General features: G+C 42.6%; 1 long non-coding RNA gene and 2 gene segments (V, D, J or C); 1 reads left to right on the top strand and 2 right to left on the bottom strand.

Annotated features, from left to right (window-relative positions):
• LOC103888259 overlaps positions 1-23,400 on the bottom strand; it is a 641,220-nt gene that overhangs the window by 559,613 nt on the left and 58,207 nt on the right.
• LOC101024006 overlaps positions 1-23,400 on the bottom strand; it is a 644,330-nt gene that overhangs the window by 578,641 nt on the left and 42,289 nt on the right.
• The window catches only part of LOC116270691, a 36,995-nt gene continuing 19,033 nt past the window's right edge, over positions 5,439-23,400 (top strand). Inside the window, exon 1 of the long non-coding RNA XR_004178853.1 lies at positions 5,439-5,599. This is a non-coding gene — a long non-coding RNA (uncharacterized LOC116270691). The remainder of the gene's footprint in view (positions 5,600-23,400) is intronic.

Genomic DNA, 23,400 nt, shown 5'->3' with positions numbered 1-23,400 from the left:
GCCTATTGTGGGACGTTGTGATTATGCTATATATGTGTCTGTGTGTGTGTATATATACATATATTCCATTAGTTCTGTCCATCTAGAAAACCCTGATTAGGCCAGGCGTGGTGGCTAACGCCTGTAATCCCATCACTTTGGGAGGCAGAGGCAGGTGGATCAGGAGGTCAGGAGATCGAGACCATCCTGGCTAACACAGTGAAACCGCGTCTCTACTAAAAATACAAAAAAATTAGCCAGGCATGGAGGCGGATGTCTGTAGTCCCAGCTACTCGGAAGACTGAGACAGGAGAATGGCATGAACCCAGGAGGCAGAGCTTGCAGTGAGCAGAGATCATGCCACTGCACTCCACCTGGGCGACAGAGTGAGACTCCATCTCAAAAAAAAAAAAAAAAAAAAAAAAAAAAAGAGAAAACCCTGACTAATGCACTAATTCACAGGAAGGAGAAAGAGGAAATCCTTCTTAAATTAGTCTTTGAAAAAGATGTGACAGATATAAAAAAACAAACAAAAAAATTATTTTTTGAAGCCCGTGTCACCCTAATACCAAAATGAGGGAAGGACATAACAAAACAAGAAAACTATAGAACAATATCCTTGATGAACATAGATGCGAAAATCCTAAACAAAATACTAGCTAACCAAATCCAACAGCTATCAAAAACATAGTCCACCATGTTCAAGTGGGTCGCATACCAGGGATGCAGAGATGGTTTAACATACACAAGTCAATAAATGTGATATACCACATAAAGAAAATTAAAAACAAAAATCACATGATTATCTCAATAGATGCAGAAAAAGCACTTGACAAAATTCAGCATCACTTCATGATTAAAACCCTTGGCAAAATTGACATAGCAGAGACATCTCTTATGGTAAGAAAATCCCACTATTTCAAACCCATAGTCAACATTATACTGAAAGGAAAAAAGTTGAAAACAATTGCCCTGAGAAATGGAACAGACAAGAATGCCCACTTTCACCACTTCTATTCAACATAGCACTGGAAGTCTTAGCCAGAGCAATCAGACAAGAGAAAGAAATCGGGGACATCCAAATTGGTAAAGAGGAAGTGAAACTGTTGCTGCTGGCAGATAATGTGATCATATACCTAGAAAACCTTAAAGACTCATTCAAAAAGCTCCTAGAACTGGTAAATAAATACAGCAAAGTTTCAGGATACAGAAGTAAGGCACACAAATCAGTAGCTCTGTTATACAATAACAGTGAACAAGCTGATAATCAAATCAATAACTCAACTCCTTTTACAAATAGCTGCAAAAAATATACTTAGGAATCTACCTAACCAAGGGGGTGAAAGATCTCTACAAGGAAAACTATAAAACACTGCTGAAAAAAATCATAGACGACACATCCCCTGCTCATGAATGGGTAGAATCAATATGTTGAAAATGATCATGCTGCCAAAAGCAATCGACAAATTCAATGCAATTCCTATCAAAATATCACTGTCATTCATTACAGAACTGGAAAAAGCAATCCTAAAATTCATATGAAACCAAAAAAGACCTGCATAGCCAAAGCAAGACTAAGCAAAAGGAACAAATCTGGAGGCATCACATCACCCAACTTCAAACTATACTCTAGTAAAGTTTGACTCCATAGTCACTAAATCTGCTTGGTACTGGTACAAAAATGGGCACATAGACCAATGGAACAGAATAGAGAATCCAGAAATGAAGCCAAATACTTACAACCAACTGATCATTGACAAAGCAAACAAAAACATAAAGTTGAAAAATGACATCCTTTTCAACAAATGGTGCTGGGATAACTGGCAAGCCAAACGTAAAGGAATGAAACTGGCTCCTCATTTCTCATCTTATACAAAGATCAGCCCAAGATGAATCAAAGACTTAAATTTAAGGCCTGAAACTGTAAAAATTCTAGAAGATAACATAAAAGAATCCCTTCTAGACATTACTTTAGACAAATACTTCATGACCAAGAACCCAAAAGCAAATGCAACAAGAACTAAAATAAATAGATGGGACTTAATTAAACTAAAAAGCTTCTGCACAACAAAAGAATCAGCAAAGTTAACAGAAAACCCACAGAGTGGAAGAAAATCTTCACAATCTATGCATCCACAAAAGACTAATGTCTAGAGTCTACAAAGAACTCAAACTAATTATGAAAAAATAAACATCCCATCAAAAGATGGGCTAAAGGCGTGAATAAACAATTTTCAAAAGAAGGTATACAAATGGACAAGAGACATATAGAAAAATGTTCAACATCACTAATAATCAGGGAAATGCAAATCAAAACCACAATGTGATACCACATTACTACCACAAAATGGCCATAATTAAAAAATCAAAAAATAATAGATGTTGGCATGGATGTGGTGAAAACAAAACACTTTTACACTGGTGGTGGGAAGGTAAACTAGTACAATCACTATGGAAAACAGTGTGGAGATTCCTTAAGGAAATAAAAATAGATGTACCCTTCGATCCAGCAATCTCATGACTAGGTATGTAACGAGAGAAAAAGAAGTCATTACACAAAAAAGATACTTGCACACGTATGTTTATAGCAGCACAATTTGCAATTGTAAAAACATGGAACCAGCCCAAATACCCATAAATCAACAGGTGGATAAAGCAAATGTGATGTATACATCCACATACCAGGGAATATTACTCCCAGCCATAAAAGGAACAAAATAATGGCATTCACAGCGACCTGGATGGAACTGGATGCTGTTATTCTAAGTGCAGTAACTCAGGAATGGAAAACAAAACATGGTATGTTCTCATTCATAAGTGGGAGATAAGCTATGAGAACACAAAGGTATAACGATGATACAATGAACTTTGGGGACTGAGGAGAAAGGGTAGGAGGGGGGAGAGGGATAAAAGACTACACATTGGGTACAGTGTACACTGCTTGGGTGATGAGTGCACCAAAATCTCACAAATCACCACTAAAGAACTTATTTATGTAACAAAACAACACTTGTTCCCCAAAAACCTATTAAGATAAAAAAATTGAAAAATAATCAAAAAGAGAAAAATCACTAAAACCCTTAAAAACCCAAATAAATAAGTAAATAAATAAATATATAAATAAATGAAAGATGAGAACCTCTTCCACTATAGAGAGAATCAGAGGCAAGAGATGAAGAAGCAAGAATCCCGATAAGCCATCATAGACTCTCCTGTCACCTTAGATGAACATTGCCCCTAAAGTTTGATTTTGATGCACAATACATTGAAACTTGAAAATAAATACAAAAATAAAATCAGAAAAAAATGGCCTAAGGATCCTCAAAGATAGTAATGAGCCCTCTATGGGATGGGTACAATTCAGCAACAACAGTGAGAATCTCAAAAGAAGTGTGCAGAGTGAAATAAGCCTGAACAAACGGGAGGATAACGTTTGATAACACTGATACATTCCAGAAAATGGAAACCAAACAGTAGTGACAGAGGCAGATCTGCAACTTCCAAGGAGGGTGTTGGGGGAGGAAGTGAGGTGACAAGGGTCATGAGGAGCTGCTGGGGTTGGTCACAGGTTGTATAGCTCCCGGTGCTGGTGATGTTTTCAAGGATCCATAGAAATGCCAAAATTTGTCTAATTCCCTATTGTAAATATGGGTGGTTTATTATATGTGCATTATTCTTACATGAAAGGAGTTTTATTAAAAAAAGAATAGGCTTGAGAGAAAGGAAGCACAGAGATTCAAACTGAGGAACAGGGGGAGGAAGGCACCACTCTGGAAACTCCTGGAAATGGGAGAAGGAGGATGATGGAGACACAGGTTCCCCATCAGAGGTGGGTCTGTGATGACACAGCTGGACCTGCCACCTCAGCCCAGGACTTCAGTGCAGACACCCTGTGTCCCAAGCTGCAGGGAACAGAACTTTCTGTTTTCTGGACACCCTGTTCCTGACTCTGAGGACTAAAGGGGAGGAGGAGCCTCCATTCTCAGGCAGAGCCCTGGATGCCCCTGGACCTATGGGGGAAGCTACAGCAGCAGAAGCCGCAGGCCAGGCCTGAGCAGCAGGTGCCGGGGCTCACCCTTCAGGCAGACGAGGAAGGGGGTTCTTGTCTCACTTCCCCCTGGCCCTGGAGCACTGTGGGACCGCTCAGGCTATCATCCCATGCTGTGCAGTAATAATCAGCCTCATCCTCGGTCTGGAGCCCACTGATGGCCAGGGAGGCTGACGTGCCAGACTTGGAGCCAGAGAATCGGTCAGAGACACCTGAGGCTCGTTGATCATTATAATAGATGAGGAGTTTGGGAGCTGTTCCTGGGAGCTGCTGGTACCAGGATACACTATTACTTCCGATGTTGGAGCTGCTTCCAGAACAGGAGATGGTGACACTCTTCCTGGCGGCCTCAGACGCTGAGCGAGGTTGAGTCAGCACAGACTGGGCCCAGGACCCTGGAAATGAGAGAGACACAGACATGGTGATTGACAAGAGACAAAAGGAGACAAGAAGAGAAAGCAGGGTCCTATGGGCTTCCCAGGGCCCCTCTCCTGGCCCCAAATCCTGTCACCTGCACAGTGAGTGAGGAGGGTGAGGAGGAGAGGGAACCAGGCCATGCTGGAGATTGTCCTGAGTCCTGCCTTCTGTACCCACAGCTGAAGCTGCGCTTCACCCACATCTCTCCCTCTCTTCATACTCTGAGAGGGGGAGAGTCCATCCATGCAAATCAGACCCCCCAGCTTTGTGACCCCGCCTTGAGCCCTGGGCCAGGCTCCTCGCTTGAGGATGTCAGGGGGTGGCAGGGGTGGAGCTTTGTGGTCCTAGGGGGTGGGGAGGACGGAGCTGTGAGCCCTGAGCAGAGGACACCAGGCAGGGCAGGTGGCTGGTTCTGCTCTGATCACCCCCAGTCTTCTCAGGAATGATCCCCCTGCGCCCTCTGGTGCCCAGACCAAGGAAAACCTTTCTATGATCAGGTGACCAGAGCTTCTCAGATACACGGCTTCCTCCCCGCATTCTGTCCACTGCCCCCTCTCTCAGGTCCAAGCCAGGCCAAGTGGTGTCTGTGTCTCCTCCCTGTGACTTCAGGGCGGGCTTCACACTCTACTGAGGAGTCTTCAGACTCCTCAGGAGTGAATCTGTCCATGGCTCTTTGGCTGTACATTGTAGAAGACTCAGGTGGTGTCTACATAAAGTCCTATGTCAGGATCAAGCCCAGAGCAGGGACCAGCCCCATGAACTCACTTCCCCACCTGTGTGGGACACCGGGTCCTCTCCTCTCATATGGCTCCTTCCTGGTGGCCAAAGCTCCACTTCCTCTGTGGATCCTGCAGCGCTGAGGCAAAAGGGAGCTCTTTCCTCTAGGATGCCCTGGGGAGGAATTCCCAGAGGGTTTTCATGATGACACTTGTTCTCTCTCTACACTTTTAGATTTGCAGTCATAGTGTTTGGATACTGTGACCAGGGGATCTTGCCTAGGAGTCTGTCCTCCAAGCACTGAGTGCCCATCTGCAGCGGTCCCTGGCAAATGACTCTGGAGTGTTTCACTTATGAGCAAAAAGAGCAAAGATGCTCAGTCTTTGAAGATGGGAGGAATTAAAACTGCAACTTGGTTTGATCAGAGTCTGTCCTCAGGTGAGCCTGATACACGGTAGCTCTTAGCATCGAGCACCCCAGCTAGGATTTTCAGGGAAAAATTATGGTTCACATTTAGTAGTGAGTGTTGCAGGGCTGGGGGAGGGGGGAGGCGGGGGTGGGGCTTAAAGATGATAAATATTATTTATCTTTGATCTGTAATGACATCTAGAATCTAATAAGCTAAAAACAACCAGCTTAAGAAAAACGTAATTCTGTTGATCAAAATGAAAAATGAAACAGGTTATGTCTATGACTGCGTGATTTCTAGCATGATACACCCTGGACTCTTAACAAATATTTGTTTGGGGAATTTTATGGGGATGGAGGAAAACAGCTGGATGGTTATGTTGATATTTCCACTGGTGAATGTATCACCAGGCAGTTGCAGTAGAATGAGATTTTAAATGCTCCATTTAAAAATGGAATAGTGAGATTTATTACAGACATTTAAATAAAACCAGTCCATATATGGAACTGAAATATAATGTATGCTTTGTTTTGGGATTGCATTTCAAGCGTGTCATTACTTTAAATGTTCCTTTTAGTGTAAGCCATGTTCCTTTACATAATTTTTATAGTTTTAAAAAAATGGTTACTGCATTTACATAACACATCAGGCATATTAAGTTTTATTTATTTCCAAATAGAAACAAACTATTAGATCTGGGCTTCGCTTCCTGTTTCCTTCTCATTGCTGTCTCTTTAGTGATGCATAGATGTCCACAGTGAATTTTGTTTTCCTTTCCTCCCACTTTAATGAACAGGGGGTCACTGAGGCTGAGCAGTGTCTCACATACAGGACAAGGCTGCCCATGGCCCCCTCCCTGCCCATGGATGCGCTTCCTGGTGGGTGCCCCATCAGCTCTTAGGCTGAGGGCAGAGAGAAGAACAGGTCCACAGCTAAGGAACCTGGACACCCAGAGAATCCGGGAGGGACCAGCTGGGACAGTGAGCCCTGGACAGAGGACACTGACCATGGATTTTTTATGTGATCCTCCTCAGGGACCCTCAGAGGCAGACCAAAACCTCAATCCCCATGTGTCTTTAGGGCCCAGGTCCTTCTAGGTCTTCCTTTTATCACCGCAGTAGGCCCTGGGCCGCCTCCTCCCATGAGTTGCAGTGTACAGTCTCCTCTTTAGGCTGCACCCTCATTATCACATCTGACCCCACACCCGTCTCCTCATCCCCCCATAAACCATCCCCTGCTCACTTCCATTAGCATTTTTGCATCACTCTGGGATCACAGCCTGCCCGAGGATGTCTCTGCAGGATATCCATGGTGCAGAGAGCTCAGCCCCTTGACAGGACAGCTGGGCCTGGGCCACCCAAGACTGAGCATCTCTCTTGCTTCTCTTTTACACCAGCTCTACGCCAAGCCAGATCCAGAACTTTCAGAATGCTGAGCCCACGTTTTCTTAAGCATCAGACTTCCTCTGTCACATCTGTGGGTCCCACAGGCTGGATTCTTCATTCTCGTCATTTCTCCCAGTTTCCGAGCTCAGGAAATGGTCAGCATACCTTCACCAAGAGGAGGGTACACCTGTGGGACCAATCTAAGGGCTCCTGGGCCTCTGAGTCACACAGGCTGGATTTTTTCTTGTCCCTACCTCGTCCACACCCACCATGTGTGGGTAGCTCCTTTTGTTTCTAGAAACAATTTGATTCTGTTTGCACTCAGAGACCAGTAAGAAAAGGAGTTTTTTTTTTTTACTGAACTTGCTGGTCTGTTTCAGTAACACAAGTGACAGCAGAAGCCTTGGCATGAACTGGCGTTGGTCACAGGCAGGGATAAAGGAGGGACGGGCAGAGAGGATGAGTGAGGCGGATCTTCTCTCATTTCCCTGTGGAACAGTAACCTTTGGCAACATGGAGTCAGGATGCAGCTGTGTGACACTGATAACCAGCCAGGTCCTCAGGCTGGAGCCCAGAGGTGGTCTAGGAGGCTATGGGAATAAACCCAGAGCCGGAGGATCAGGCTGGGACCCCTGAGGGACCATCACTGCTGTCCTAGGTCATAAACTTAGAGGCTCTCTCTGGAAGGCCTCCATAGCCATTTCCATAGGAATGCCCATTGTTTTTGCTGCTCCCTGTGCAGAAAAAGGTGACCTTGAGATGGGGGCCTCCTCAAGAATTTTCCAGGGAGGAGTCACTTGAAGCAAATATTGGGCGGTTTCTGTACCCAGATATTCCACAGACTCACCACTAGACCCTGACTCAGCGAGAAGCTTCAATGGTGTAAAAGAGGAGAAGAGAACACAGTCAGGCCCTGAGGGATCAGGAAACCCACCCTCAGCAGTTGCTGTGGTCCTGAGTGGGATGAGCTGCAGGAAAGTCACATCCCTGGGACCTACTTCCCCCATGGCCAAGGAGCAGCCTCAGCCTCGTCTCAGCCATGGCGGAGCCTCCCCTTGACTCTCTCATGTCCTACACAGAACTTTACTGGCCCCAGGTCTGCAGTTACCCTCAGACCTAACCCCATCTCCTGGCATTTCCACTGAAATGCAGGTGCCCAGGACTGAGCCAGATCAGCTCTGTATCTGGAATTCCTCCCTGACCTGCGTCCTCAGGCAGCATTTCATATTTGAGGGCCTTGTTCCTGGGACACAGTGAGCCTCAGACAGCCCTGAGAACAGACTACTGGGGATGGAAGGGGAGGTCTCTGCTTGTACGCTGGAAGAGCAGAGTCCATGCTGCAGGGGACTGTTCACCTGCTACCATGTCCCCAGGCTCTGACCATGCTGTGAGCTTGGAAAGCCTCATTTTGCTTCTTTCAAGAAAAAAGTCCAGCTCCACAGGTACTGATGTTAGCACACATGGACAAGCAGCCAACGCTTCAGGGTCATCAGGTGGTTTCCTTTTGTTCTGTTTTGGTTTTACTGAGACATCAGAGAAATGGATGGGAAATTGACAGAAGAGCCTTTAACAACTAGAAAGTACATCCAAATGTAGTTTGTGCCTAGGCCGGTTATTTTAAAATTTAAAAATTGTTACAGAGCAAGACCCAGAGCAGGGTGAGATTTTTGTCCCACTTCCCCATCTGTTGTCACTGTGAGGGACAGCTGCTGTGCCAAATGGCACAATAATGATCAACTTCATCTTCAGACTGGAGCCCAGAGATCGTAAAATCCTGTGTTGGCGAAGCATCTTTGGATCCAGAGAAGCGGCTGGGGACTCCGGAGCCTTGGCCCTTATCTGAGTCTGATTTGTACCTCAGAAGATACCGGGGAGGACTCCCTGGCTTCTGCTGGTACCAGTATATGTAGTAGCCAGCAACATTGATGCCACCGCTGAAGGTGCATGGCGAACTGGCTGATGCTCAGGAGATGCTGAGAGGGAGGCGGCTGGAGTCAGCGCACAGGCTGGGAGAGGGAACCTGCAAACACAGACATTAATGGGTGCTAAGGCAGAAACCAGGGTCAAGTTTTTCGGGATCTTTGCAGAAGAGTCACAATCAGGCTGAGGTGCTGGCCTTGTCTCTGAGGTCTTTTAAATTTTTGGCGTGGGAGGCAGGAGGAGGAGGTCAGGCATAGTGGACCTGGCCTCTTTTAAGCAGGTAGGACTACAGGCTGCCCCCAGGCCTCCCCTTTTCTTCCCACCACCCTCTGCAGAGGAGGGGCTGCTTCCGTGCAATGTGAACCCACCGAGGCTGCCCAGCCCCTGCACAGGCCCTGAGGGATTGCAACCATCACCTGCAGCCTGAGGGAGAAGGGCGTTTACTTTTCCCAGCCGGGAGGGCTCTAGAAGAAAACACCTACTGAAACCATCCACACGTTCCTGCTCAGGAGACTCTGCCACACCATGGGAGGACATAGATGCTAAGTCCCCATCAGTGAGCACAGAGTCTTAGCCCCTAGTCTTGGATTTCTTTGAGTGAATGGTCCTTACTGAGCTCTGTAGGGACCATAGAACAGTCCCCCTGCATCCCATGCTGGTTAGAGGACACTCACCTCCCCACGGCCCAGCTGATCTCTGCAGCTTATTAGTCACTGTCTCTACTCACACCTCCGTGGTCTGATTGCTGGACACTAATTCCACAAGGCTAGGCATGATTATTGTGATTTCTCACTCCCAGAATGAGTCTTGGTCCATGGGATGTAGACATGGGCATATATAACTTTTAAAATCTAGAAAAATCTAACTGCCCACATGTGCCATCAGGGTGGGCATCGTGGAGAAGGGGCCAGCTGAGGATCTGGGTTGAAGGGCAGCTAGGGGCTGTTCAAAAGGATGGCGAATAATGAGAATTTTGCAAGAAGAATAAAAGATCCATGACATGTTAAAGGCAGCAATTCAGCAAAAGTTATCTCTACAGTGGTTTCATACATTTTACAGAGCGTTTTACTCAATGTAGTGATATGGGGAAATGAATAGCATTGGTAGACTTACTTTTACCAGTGAATAGTGTGACATAGTTCTCATTTTATAAAGCCAACCATCATCTCCATAAGTAAAACTTGTTGTTTTCTACACAGTTGTGTCCCTGCTTGCCCTGACCAATTTTGGCTCTGTCCCCAGGGCAGCCTGTTCCAGGAACCAAGGACTTTCTGATTTATTTTTTTTTATTTTTTGAGGCAATTTGACAATGCTGTTGCTGTGGGCTTCCTCTGAGGGCTGACTCTGAGGAAACAAAGCTGCTTTCTCTCAATCATTGTCCCTGACCTGAGACCTGGGCCCTGGTTAGCAGCAGCCCAAGCAAACGTGAACACAAATGGTAAACAGCCCAGTTTTCCTGGTTGTAGGCGGTGCTGTAGGGTCGTGCTCCTAGGAGACCTGAAATATTCCTGTCTCACTTCCCCACAGACTGCAGCACCGTGGGGGCCTCCAGAGGACTGTCTAAATCCAACATTAATGACCAGCCTTGTCCTCAGCCTGGAGCCCAGATATGCTCAGGAAGGTCTCCTTTACAGACTGATCACTCAAGAATCAGTTCTGGATCTGCAGGTGGACATTTACGTCTATGGATCAGAGGTTTAAGGGCACTTCCTGTTCATTGTTGGTACCAGGACATAATCTCAAGACCCTTATGGCTGCTGTTTCCAGTGCAGGTGACTGGTTTAGCCACAGACAGACTGTGCAGGCTACCAAGTGAGCCCTGACTGCCCAGGACCGTGACAGCCAGGAGAGAGACACAGGTATGGGAGGTGACTCCATGAGCCAAGGGAGAAAGGCAGAGAGCCCTGGTCCTCCCAGTGGCAGCCCCTGCCTTTCTATCTCCAGCCTCCTGTGCAGAGACTGAGGAGGGTGAGCAGCAGAGGGATACAGGGCATGGTAGAGAAGTCTCTGGAGCTCTGCTTCCTGAGTCACAGGAACAGTCCCTTTTCCCTGACCCCTCTTAGAGGAGGGAACTCAATGCAAGTCTAACCTGCCCCCATGGTTGTTCCCCTCACATAAGACGCTGAGTCTGATTATACTTCTTGAGGACTGGGTGGCTGCGAGGTAGCAGAGCGTGGTCAGTGACTCCTCAGGCACCCTGGGAGGATGCAGCTGCTGGACCCCATGAATACTAAATAGAGACAGGGAGACAGGTGTCTGCTGTCCCAGCCAAGTCCAGCCATGAACTCACTTTCCAGGCTGCACAGAAATCCGTGGGTCTCTCTTCCTTCTTGATTCTCACTAGATCAGCACATAAAGCAGAATGGTGGAGTTTGGGGAGAATAAATTAGCATGCTTGTGTGGTTCACTGGGTTCACTGGAAATGCAGAGGACTCCAGGAATCAGAAGGAGAAAAAAAAGGAGAAGGAGGAAGTGCTATCTGAGGCAAAATAGGAGAATCAGCCAACTCTGGGCTACTTCAGAACTAGGGTATCAGAGAGGCTCGTAAAAGAGAAAAAATAGGCTGGGCACAGCAGCTCATGCCTGTAATTCCAGGACTTTGGGAGGTTGAGGCGGGTGGATCAGTTGAGCTCAGGAATTCAAGGCCAACCTGGGTAACATGGGGAAACCTCATCTCTACCAAAAATACAAAATATTAGCAGGGCGTGGTGGTGTGTGCCCGTAGTCACAGCTACTTGGGAGGCTGAGCTGGGAGGATTGCTTGAGCCAGGAGGTGAAGGTTGCAGTGAGTCGAGACCACAGCCTGGGCAACCAGGGTGAGACCCTGTCCCTACCTCCTCCACCACCCCCAACAAAAAAAAAGAGAGAAAATGTATGAATGTCCAATTCCAAGAAACAAAATCTGGAAAAATACCAATAGGTTTCCTGTTATAAAGCTCTTGATAATTCACTCAGGAGGATAGAGAGGAGAAGTTGTTGACAGAAAAAGGAGAGAGACCCAAGAAGGGAATTCAGGAATCAGAGATGTGGGAGGGGAGTGTAAGGATGGACCACACTACAGAAAAGACTGGATGAGAAGCCAGTAAGAATGTTGAACAGGAGCCAGAGGGGAGGTCAGGTTTGTTGTTTGTTTGCTTTTGTTTCATTTCCTAAAGAAAGGGGAACCTCTCTCCACTTTGCAGCTGTCCTCCCTGGTCATATTCCTGCATGGAGTGTGGGTTCTTCCATCTTGGCTTACCGCAAACTCCACCTCCTGGGTTCCAGTGATTCTCCTGCCTCAACCTCCCAAGTAGCTGGGATTTAAGGCTGTGCCACCACCCCCGGCTAATTTTGTATTTTTAGTAGAGATGGGGCTTTTCCATGTTGGCCAGGCTGGTCTTGAACTCCAGACCCCAGGTGATCTGCCATCTTGGCCTCCTAAATTGCTGGGATTACAGGCATAAGCCACTGCGCCCAGCGAACTGTGGGGTTCTTCTATCATCCAAACACATTCGTTCCCTATGTCTGAGATATATCTTAGGTTATTGCCTGCCAAGGATTTTCCTTATTTTATACTATTCTTATGAATTTGTTATTGCCATTTTGTTACTAGAGGCAAGGTCTCACTGTCACTCAGGCTGGAGTGCAGTGGCATGATCATAGCTCATTGCAGCTTTGAACTCCTGTGGTGAAGTGACCCTTCTGCCTCAGACTCCTAAGTATTGACGATGACAAGCGTGCCACACTAGGCCTGGCTAATTCATTTTTTATTATTTAAAAACACGTTTTGTAGAGAAAAGATCTTGTGATGTTACCCTGGCTGGTCTCAAACTCCTGGCCTCAAGTAATTCTTTTGCCTCAAACTCCCAAAGTGCTAGGATTACACACATGAGCCTCTTCTCCTAGCTGGACTTGTTATTATTCAAACATATATGTGGATTTTGTGTGGTAGGAACATTTTAGAAATGCAGAGACTGTGTCCTCACCCCAGAGCCACTGAATAAGAACCTGCATTTTGTAAAATCCCCAGAAGATTCATATGCACAATAGAATTTGGGAAGTGCTGTGCTAACACATGCATGGAGACACTGGTGTAGTTTTGGATATAAATTATTCCTCATGCCTTAATCTGTTATGCTCCTTCTTACATGAATCAGAAACCCTTGTTTCTGTATTTAGTGCATTGTGAAGTCAGGTATAATGTACTCAAGGCTTTCCATTGAAAACTTCAGTCATTTTCTTTCTGACCTCACAAAATCCACAGAAGTTACCAGGAGTGTTTTAATAATAAGATAATATCACATCTTTTTTTGAGTAGCAACCAATGAGAATTCCCTAAAAATGATAATATTTCACTGGTATTCAAATAAAAATAAAGTTAGCAACTATTCAAGTATTTTATCCCTTTTAAGAAATGGAACACTACTTACCTTAACCTGAAATGACAAGAGCATAAAGGGGTGTAAAAGCAGATGAAAAATCACAAGATTTGATCACTGTTGTGGAAATACTGAGAACAAAAATGAAAGAATGCATCCAAATAAAAAAAAAGTAGTCACATTGATTGTTTGAAATAAAGAAGCTTTGCAGAGAACTTGGTGATTTTGAAATACTTTCTGATTTTATGTAATAGGCATGTATTGCTTTGAATGTAACTCAATAAATACATTTTAGTAAGTTTAGAAAGTTTCTTCTCATTGCTCTCAGCTCAGAAAGCCCATCCTTTGAAGATGCTACTGAGATCCCTGCATGAAGGGGGTGTGTCGTGTGGTGCTTTATGCAAATCTTTACCACATTCACCACCTTTAGCACCACCCAGGTTCTCAGCCCTGCGAGCAGCTACATTGTGAGGGGACAGCCCATAGTGGCCGTGTGTTGCCAGAGGAAGCAGCTGCTCTAACATTTACATGACCCAGTGAGCAACTGTGCAGGGTTCATTCAGTTTGAACCCCTTGAGCTTCTTAGGATGCAGAAGACCTAGACCGCCCCCTGGTGGCTTTCCTGGACTGAGCATGTATTGTCAAATAACTATTGATTTATCTTTTTGACACTGCTACTGTAAATTTCCCAGGCCAATTCACACCCATTACTTGTCTATTTTTTGCTCATCCCTATTTGTACTACGTTTCTCTTCCTGATGTTGAAATCCAGCCCCAGTGACTATAATTCGAGTTTAGTGTTACATGGTGTTAATTTTTATCTGAACGTCTTGAATGACTAAAGGAATTGTTTTAATGACCCATTGGATTTTCGACACTATTTATGTTGAGTCTTATATTGGATAAGCAGCTAGCTAAAGTGGGCATTTCCAAAATAATTTACTTTAAAGAATTTATTAAAAAGAAAATCACCAAATATTTAAGGTTGAAGTTTTATTGTCAATTCAGTGGAAATTCAAGTCAGCCATAAGGATGATCAACAAGGTCTACATAAGCAACCCCATCCCCAACTCACACCCCGAAAAAAACCTGCCTGGACACTAAGCTTCGGTAAGCTTTTCTGGCTGGCAATAATGCATGCATAGAATCACACATTGCTGCCAGGAGAATGCAGCATTGTCTGTTACTTTACTGGGAGGGGACAACTGGATGCTTGTGCTTGGAATTCTCCTGAACTCTGCCCATGTGCCTCTTTCCTTGGATTATTTTAATCTGCATTCTTTTGTTGTAAAAAATCGTATCAACAAACATCACAAGTTTCAGTGAGTGATGTGAGTCCTTCTTGGGAATCATAAGAAGTGTTGTTGGGGGAGTCCCTAGCTTACAATTAGCATGAGAATTGACAGTGCTGTTGTGAACTCTTAGATTTTGCAGGTTCTAATGTCACATTATTTTTAACTTCAAAACAGGTTTTATTTGGAAAGAGTTTCTCATTTTGTTAAAGCTGCAAGCAACCTTCTTTCACAAGTACTCTTCTAGAGATCTAGTAGTTTCAGAGATCTCAGTGTTCAAAGATATATTTCAAAATTAATAACAAAGCCAAACCCACACCAAAAAGAAATCACTTTTAGAATGATTTGGAATGTACATTGATTTCTGGTGTTCTCAGAAGCAAGCTCACCAATTCCTTGGAAAATGGGTGCCATGGAGTCAGTGCCCACCGAAGGAAATATCTTTAAGTAAGTTAGTTACATGGACAAGATTATTCACTCCTTAGAAAATACATCAATGTAAGAAGTCCCAGCTGGCAGGGCATGCAGTACAGCACCGATTTCCCAGAGGGCTTAGTGGATCTTGGGATGACCAGTTGTTGGTTTAAGGCCCACAGAAGAAGAGCAGTCACTGAAAGTGGAGAAAGAATGTCGGCAGGCAGGGAACCTCTTGCAGTCGTACCCAGACTTTTAACTTGCTCAAAGGAGAGGCTGTGTTCCGTAGCATCTTTGGGAGAATATTTGAGACAGTTAAAAGCAACAACAACAAAAGCCCTACAGTATTATTCCCCAGAAAGGCCGTATCTGAAAAGAAAGAGGGACCCATTCGAGATTCCTGTGGAGGACTGTATCTCCCATCCATTTCTGTCTCCAGCAGATACAAGACATCAGCCAGAGTGTGCTCTACCACAGCGTCCCATCCCATGTCACTCAGGGCAGTAAGTGACATCATTTTGAGGATACTTGAAGCACAGTCCAAAGTTAATGAAAACCATGCAGTTCTTGTCCAGTGTGGTGGTTGGAAAGCAGACACCCTCAAAAGTGTTTTTGTAAGCCACACCTTGATTGATACCTTTTTATAAAATATTATTTATAAATATACCTTTTTATAAAATAAGACTCACTACCGGGAGTCTGTTTTAGGTTCTTCTCTGCTTTAGCAACAATGTCTTTTTCCTCAAAATACAAATGATTCTTGAACTTTATCAGAGCCTTATGTTCATAAGTATTAGGTATGGCTTGGCTGTTTCCGTGTCTTCAGAAAGAGAAGTACAAAATTTCAGATGTCTCCCTTCCATAGCTTGAAAAGTAGTGTTTGCCAAGGGACTGGTGAAACTTGGATCTTTTTTGCTCTGCAAAGAATAACTAAATTTACTCATTGTTTAAACAATGTTATTTAGCCAAGTAATTATTCCAAGTGCCTGAATGGTCATCATGCACTCCCCGTATTTATCAATAAATGGTATAATATCCTTATCTTTAGAGAACATTGCCTTTAAACATTTGTCCCATGTTTGGGACTACCATGTCAGGTTGGACAAAGCAGTAAAACACATTTCCTTCGTGTTTGCTTGCTATTGGAGGAAATAGATACTACTGCTATGATAGCATACATTGCAATGAAAACTGTAGTTGGTCATGAGGTAAACAGGATGAGGTATCTATGCAAGACTTATCAACTGTGAACATTTTGTACAGAAGCAGATGCCCCTCTCCAGCTGGAGGGGCTGCTACCTTGCCCAGCTTCATCTCCCCTTCTTTGGCCACTTTTGCATTTGTGGCTGCTCCTGGGCTAACATCATGGCCACCCCTAGACTTTCTCATATTATTCTGAGTTACCTGTAATGAGTCACCTCTGACTGTCTTAACTTGTTAGGATGCTGCAGGGCTGGCATAAAAGGAAGGGTGTCCTGTGTGCTGTGGGGCTGGAATAAAAGGAAAGGTGTCCTGGATACTTATGCATACTCTCCTACTCCTCTATGTTTCCACTGTTCTTGGAAGTAGAGAAATTGCACCAAACATAAATCTTCCTCTTTTTTACTGTGGTAAAATAGTCAAACATAAAATACATTATTTTTAACAATTTCCAAATGTATACTTCAGTGATATTAACTAATTTAACACTGTTGTACAACCACAATACCACCACTCATCTCCACAAATTTTTTTATTTTCCCAAACCAAAACTTCATATCTGGGAAACATCATTTTACTTCTTGTCACTGTGGAGTTGACTCCTCTAGGTACCTCATATAAGGGCTGGCAAACAATTTTTGTCCTTTTGAAGTCAGCTTATTTCTGCTGGCATGATGTCTTAAAGGTTCATCCATGCCATCACATGGGTCAGACTTTCTTTTTAAGGCTGAATAATATTCCCTTGTGTGTGTACAATATATTTCGTTTATTCATTAAATGGACACTTGGGCTGCCTCCACCTTTTAGCTATTGTGAACAATGCTGCTATGAACAAGGGTGTACAATTTTCTCTTTGAGATCTTGCTTTCAATTTTTTCAGGCACATTCCCAGAAGTGAAAATTCTGATAAAATGGTAATTCTATGTTTAATTTTATAAGGAACAGCCATAAGGAATCCACAGTGGATGCATCATTCTGCAGTCTCTCCAGCAAATGGTAACAGTTGCGATTTCCAAAAGTCTTTGCTGGAACTTTTTATTTTCTATTATTTGTTTAATGTCATCCTAATGAGTGTAGAGTTGTATATTATTGTGATTTGATTTGCATTGTACTAATAATTGGTGATGCTGAACATCTTTTGATGTACTTATTGGACATTCGTAGGTCTTTTTTTGTAGTAATATCTACTCAAGTCCTTTGTCATTGTTTTATTCAGGTTATTCCCTATTTTTGTTGTTACTGTTGAGTTGTAGGAGTTCTTTCTATAGCTTTGATGCCTTATCAGATATAAAGTTTGTAACAATCTTTCCCATTCTATTATTTGCATTTTCACTCTGTTGGTAGTGTCCTTTAATGCACATAAGTTTTACAATTCAATGAAATCCAATTTATCTATATTCTTCTTTTTCTATGTTTTCCCTGTCTTTTTTGTGTCATATCCAAGAAATCATTTCCAAACCCCATGCTGTGGACCTTCTTCCCAATGTTTTCTTTTAAGACTTAGTTGTGGCTCCTCCATCTGCATCTTTGATTCTCTTCCAGATTGCATGTGGATATCCAGTTTTCTCAACATCATTTGTTAAAAAGACTGTTCTGGACCCACTGAATGGTCTTGGCAAGTTTTTAAAAATCATTTGACCATATAACTGAGAATTTTCTCCAAGGCACTCAATTCTATTCTATTTGTCTGTGTGTCTGTCTATATGTACCACTCTGTTTTGATTAGTGTATCTTTTTAGTATGTTTTGAAATCAGGAAGTATCAGGACTCCAACACTGTTCTTCTTTTACAAGATTATTTTGGCTATTTTGGGTATCTTGATATTCTACACAAATTTTAGAATTATATCTATTCTTGCACCAAGTAGTATTGGAATTTTGATAAAGATTGTGATGACTCTATAGTATATTTTATTTTGGTTTCTACTGGTATCTTAACAATATTGAGTTTTCCAATACATAACCAAAAACATCTTTCCATTTATTTGTGTATTCTTCAATTTCTTTTAGCAATGTTTTATTGTTTTCAATGTGCAAGTGTTTTACCTTCTTAAGTTTATTCTTAAGTATTTTACATTTATTTATTTATTTTGGACAGAATCTCACTGTGTCACCTAGGTTAGAGTGCAGTGGCACCATCTCCTCTCACTGCAAACTCTCTCTCCTGGGTTCAAGTGATTATTGTGCCTCAGCCTCATGAGTAGCTACAATCACCGAATGTGCCACCCACCCACCTAATTTTTTCATCTTTTTTTTTTTTTTTTTTTTTTTTTTTTTGAGATGGAGTCTGGCTCTGTCGCCCGGGCTGAGTGCAGTGGTCGGATCTCAGCTCACTGCAAGCTCTGCCTCCTGGGTTTACGCCATTCACCTGCCTCAGCCTCCCAAGTAGCTGGGACTACAGGCGCCCGCCACCTCGCACGGCTAGTTTTTTTTTGTGTTTTTTAGTAGAGACGGGATTTCACCGTGTTAGCCAGGATGGTCTCGATCTCCTGACCTCATGATCCGCCTGTCTCGGCCTCCCAAAGTGCTGGGATTACAGGCTTGAGCCACCGTGCCCAGCCTCATCTTTTTTTTTTTCAGTAGAGACGGGGTTTCGCCACGTTGGCCAGGCTGTTCTCTAACAACTCCTGACCTCAGATGATACACCCTCTCAGCCTCCCAAAGTGCTGGGATTATGGGCGCGAGATACCGTGCCGGCCATATTTTACTCATCCTAATTATAAAATTTGAATTGTTTTCTTTTTTTTAAATGTATAAGAATGTTCATAGCAGTTTTATTCCTAATAGCCAAAAAAAAAAAAAAAAAACTGGAAATAATCTACGTGTTCCTCAACTGGTGAATGGTTAAACAAACTTGATACAACCGTACCATGAAACAGTGTTGAAAGGCTACATAATATATGATTCCGTTGTTATAATATTCTTTTTTTCCCATAAATTATTGGGAAGATAGTATTTGGTTACATGCGTAAGTTCTTTAGTGGTGATTTGTGAGATCCAGGTGCACCCATCACCCAAGCAGTATACACTGCACCATGTTTGTTGTCTTTTATTCCTTGCGGCTCTCCTGCTCTTCCCCCCAAGTCCCCAAAGTCCACTGTGTCATTCTAATGCCTTTGTGTTCTCATAGTTCAGCTCCCACGTATCAGTGAAAACATACGATGTTTGGTTTTCCATTCCTGAGTTACCTCACTTAGAATAGAGAATAGTCTCCAGTCTCATCCAGGTCTCTGCAAATGCTGTTAATTCGTTCATTTTTATGGCTGAGTACTATTCCATAATATATACATACCATGGTTTCTTTATCCACTCGTTGATTGATGGGCATTTGAGTTGGTTCCATGATTTTGCAATTGTGCTGCTACACACATGCGTGTGCAAGTATCTTTCTTGAATAATGACTTCTTTTCCCCTGGGTAGATACCCAGTAGTGGCATTGCTGGATCAAATGGTAGTTCTACTTTTAGTTCTTTAAGGAATCTCCGCGCTGTTTTCCATAGTGGCTGTATAAGTTTACATTCTCACCAGCAGTGTAGAAGTGTTCCCTGAAAGCTGCATCCATGGTAACATCTGCTGTATTTGATTCTCCAATTATGGCAATTCTTGCAGGAGTGAGGTGGTATCACATTGTGGTTTTGATTTTTATTTCCCTGATCATTAGTGATGTTGAACATTTTTTTCATGTTTGTTGGCCATTTGTATATCTTTTTTGAGAATTGTCTATTCATGTCCTTAGCCCACTTTTTGATGAGATTGTGTGTTTTTTTCTTACTGGTTTGTTTGAGTGCATTGTAGATTCTGGATATTAATCCTTGGTCAGATGTATAGATTGTGAAGATTTTCTCCCATGCTGCGGGTTGTCTGTTTACTCTTCTGACTGTTCCTTTTGCCATGCAAAACCTCTTTAGTTTAATTAGGTCCCAGCTCTTTATCTTTGTTTATATTGCATTTGCTTTTGGGTTTTTGGTCATGAAATCCTTGCCTAAGCTAATGTCTAGAAGCATTTTTCCAATGTTATCTTCTAGAATTTTTATAGTTTCAGGGGTCTTATGTTTAAGTCTTTAATCAATCTTGAGTTGATTTTTGTGTAAGGTGAGAGATGAGGATCCAGTTTCATTCTCCTACATATGGCTGGTTAATTACCCCAGCTCCCATTTGTTGAAAAGGGTGTCCTTTCCCCATTTTATGTTTTTGCTTGCTTTGTCGAAGATCAGTTGGCTATAAGTATTCAGGTTTATTTCTGGGTTCTCTATTCTGTTCCATAGGTGTCTGTGCCTATTTTTATACCAGTACCACACTGTTTTGGTGACTATGGCCTTATAGTATAGTTTGAAATTAGTGTGTGATGACTCCAGATTTGTTCTTTTTACTTAGTCTTGCTTCGGCTCTGTGGGCTTTTTTTTTGTTTGTTTCATGTGAATTTTAGAATTGTTTTTTCTAACTCTGTGAAGAATGATGACGGTATTTTGATGGGGATTGCAGTGAATTTGTAGATTGCTTTTAACAGTATGGTCATTTTCACAATATTGATTCTATCCATCTATGAGCATGGAATTTGGTTCCATTTGTTTGTATCGTCTATGATTTCTTTCATTACTGTTTTGTAGTTTTCCTTGTAGAGGTCTTTCAACTCCTTTGTTAGGTATATTCCTAAGTATTTTATTTATTTATTTATTTGCAGCTATTGTAAAAGGAGATGAGTTCTTAATTTGATTCTCCAGTTGGTCGCTGTTGGTGTATAAAGAGCTACTGATTTGTGTACCTTAATCTTGTATCCGGAAGCTTTGCTGAATTCCTTTATCAGTTCTAGGAGCTTTCTGGAGGAGTCCTTAGGGTTTTCTAGGTAAATGATCATATTATCAGCAAACAGGGACAGTTACACTTCTGCTTTACTCATTTGGATGCCCTTGATTTCTTTCTCTTGTCTGATTGCTCTGGCTAGGACTTCCAGTACTATGTTGAAGAGAAGTGGTCAGAGTGGGCATTTTTGTCTTATTCCCATTCTCAGAGGGAATGCTTTCGACTTTTTCCCATTCAGTATTATGTTAGCTGTGGGTTTGTCATAGATGGCTTTTATTACATTAAGCAAAGTCCCTTGTATGCCGATTTTGCTGTGGGTTTTAACCATAAAGCAATGATGAATTGTGTCAAATGCTTTTTCTTCATCTATGTAGATAATCATGTGATTTTTGTTGTTAATTCTGTTATCTGGTGTGTCACATTTATTGACTTGCTTATGTTAAACCATCACTGAAACCCACTTGATCCTGGTGGATTATCTTTTTGATATGTTGTTGGATTCGGCTAGCTAGTATTTTCTTAAAGATTTTGTCATCTATGTTCATCAAGGATATCAGTCTGTAGTTTTCTTTATTGGTTGTGTCCTTTCCTGGTTTTGGTATTAGGGTGATGCTGGCTTCATAGAATTAATTAGGGAAGGTTGCTTCTTTCCCTATCTTATGGAATAGTGCCACAAAGATTGGCACCAATTCCTCTTTGAATGTCTGGTAGAATTCTGCTGTGAATCCGTCTGGTCCTGGATTTTTGTTGTTGTTGTTCTTGGTAATTTTTAAATTACGATTTCAATCTCACTGCTTGTTATTGGTCTGTTCAGGGTATCTAATCTTTTCTGATTTAAGCTAGGAGGGTTGTACTTTTTCAGGAATTTATCCACCTCTTCTAGGTTTTCTAGTGTTCACAGAAGCCTTGAATGATCTTTTGTATTTCAGTGGTGTTGGTTTTACTATCACCTGTTTTGTTTCTCAGTGAGGTTATTTGGATTTTCTGTCTTCTTTTCTTGGTTACTCTTGCTAATGGTTTATCAATTTTATTTATCTTTTCAAAGAACCAGCTTTTTGTTTCTTTTTCTTTTTTTTTTTTTTTAAGACAGAGTCTCGCTCTGTTGCCCAGGCTGGAGTGCAGGGGCGCGATCTCGGCTCACTGCAAGCTCCGCCTCCCGGGTTCACGCCATTCTCCTTTCTCAGCCTCCGGGGTAGCTGGGACTACAGGCGCCCGCCACCGCGCCCAGCTAATTTTTTTGTAATGTTAGTAGAGACGGGGTTTCACCATGTTAGCCAGGATGGTCTGATCTTCTGACCTTGTGATCCGCCCGCCTCGGCCTCCCAAAGTGCTGGGATTACAGGCGTGAGCCACCGCACCCGGCCTGTTTCATTTATCTTTTGTATTGTTTTGGCTTCAGTTTCATTTAGCTCTGTTCTGACCTTGGTTATTGCCTTTCTTCTGCTCTGTTTGGGTTTGGTTTGTTCTTGTTTCTCTAGTTCCTTGAGGTATGACCTTAGATTGTGCTCTTTCAGACTTTTTGATGTAGGTGTTTAGGGCTATGAACCGTCCTCTTAGCACCACTTTAGCTGTATCCCAGAGGTTTTGATGGGTTGTGTCATTATTGTTGTTCAGTTTAAAGCATTTTAAAATTTTTATCTTGATTTCATTTTTGACCCAATGCTCATTTAGGAGCAGGTTACTTAATTTTCATGTGTTTGTATGGTTTTGAAGGTTCTTTTCAGAGTCGATTTCTAGTTTTTCCACTGTCGTCTGAGAGAGTACTTGATATAATTTCAATTGTCATAAATTTATTGAGACTCATTTTATGGCCTATCATATGGTCTATCCTGGAGAAAGTTTTGTGTGCTGTTGAATAGAATGTGTATTCTGTGGTTATTGGATAAAATGTTCTATATATATCTGTTAAGTCCATTTGTTTCAATGTATAGTTTAAATCCATTGTTTCTTTGTTGACTTTCTGTCTTGATGACCTGTCTAGTGCTATCAGTGGAGTATTGAAGTCCCCCAATATTATTGTGTTGCTGTCTATCTCATTTCTTAGGTCTATTGGTAATCATTTTATCAATTTTGGAGCTCCAGTGCTAGGTGCACTTGCGTTTAGCATTGTGATAGCATCCTGTTGGAAAAGGCCTTTTACCATTAAATAATGTCCCTTTTTGTCTCTTTTAATCACTGTTGCTTTAAAGTTTGTTTTGTCTGACATAAGAATAGCTACTCCTGCTCGCTTTTGGTGTCCACTTGCCTGAAATGCCTTTTATCACCCCTTTAAGTTTATGTGAGTGTTTATGTGTTAGGTGAGTCTCCTGAAGGCAGCAGCTAATGGGTTGGTGAGTTCTTATCCATTCTGCTTTTCTGTATCTTTTAAGTGGAACATTAAAGCCATGTACATTCAATGTTAGTATTGAAATGTGAGGTACCCTTGCATTCATTATGCTCTTTGTTGCCTGCATACTTTGTTT

This window comes from Papio anubis, chromosome 16 (genome assembly GCF_008728515.1).
Source record: "Papio anubis isolate 15944 chromosome 16, Panubis1.0, whole genome shotgun sequence".
Classification (NCBI taxonomy): Eukaryota; Metazoa; Chordata; class Mammalia; order Primates; family Cercopithecidae; genus Papio; species Papio anubis.
This window is presented reverse-complemented; position numbering and strand designations above follow the sequence as displayed.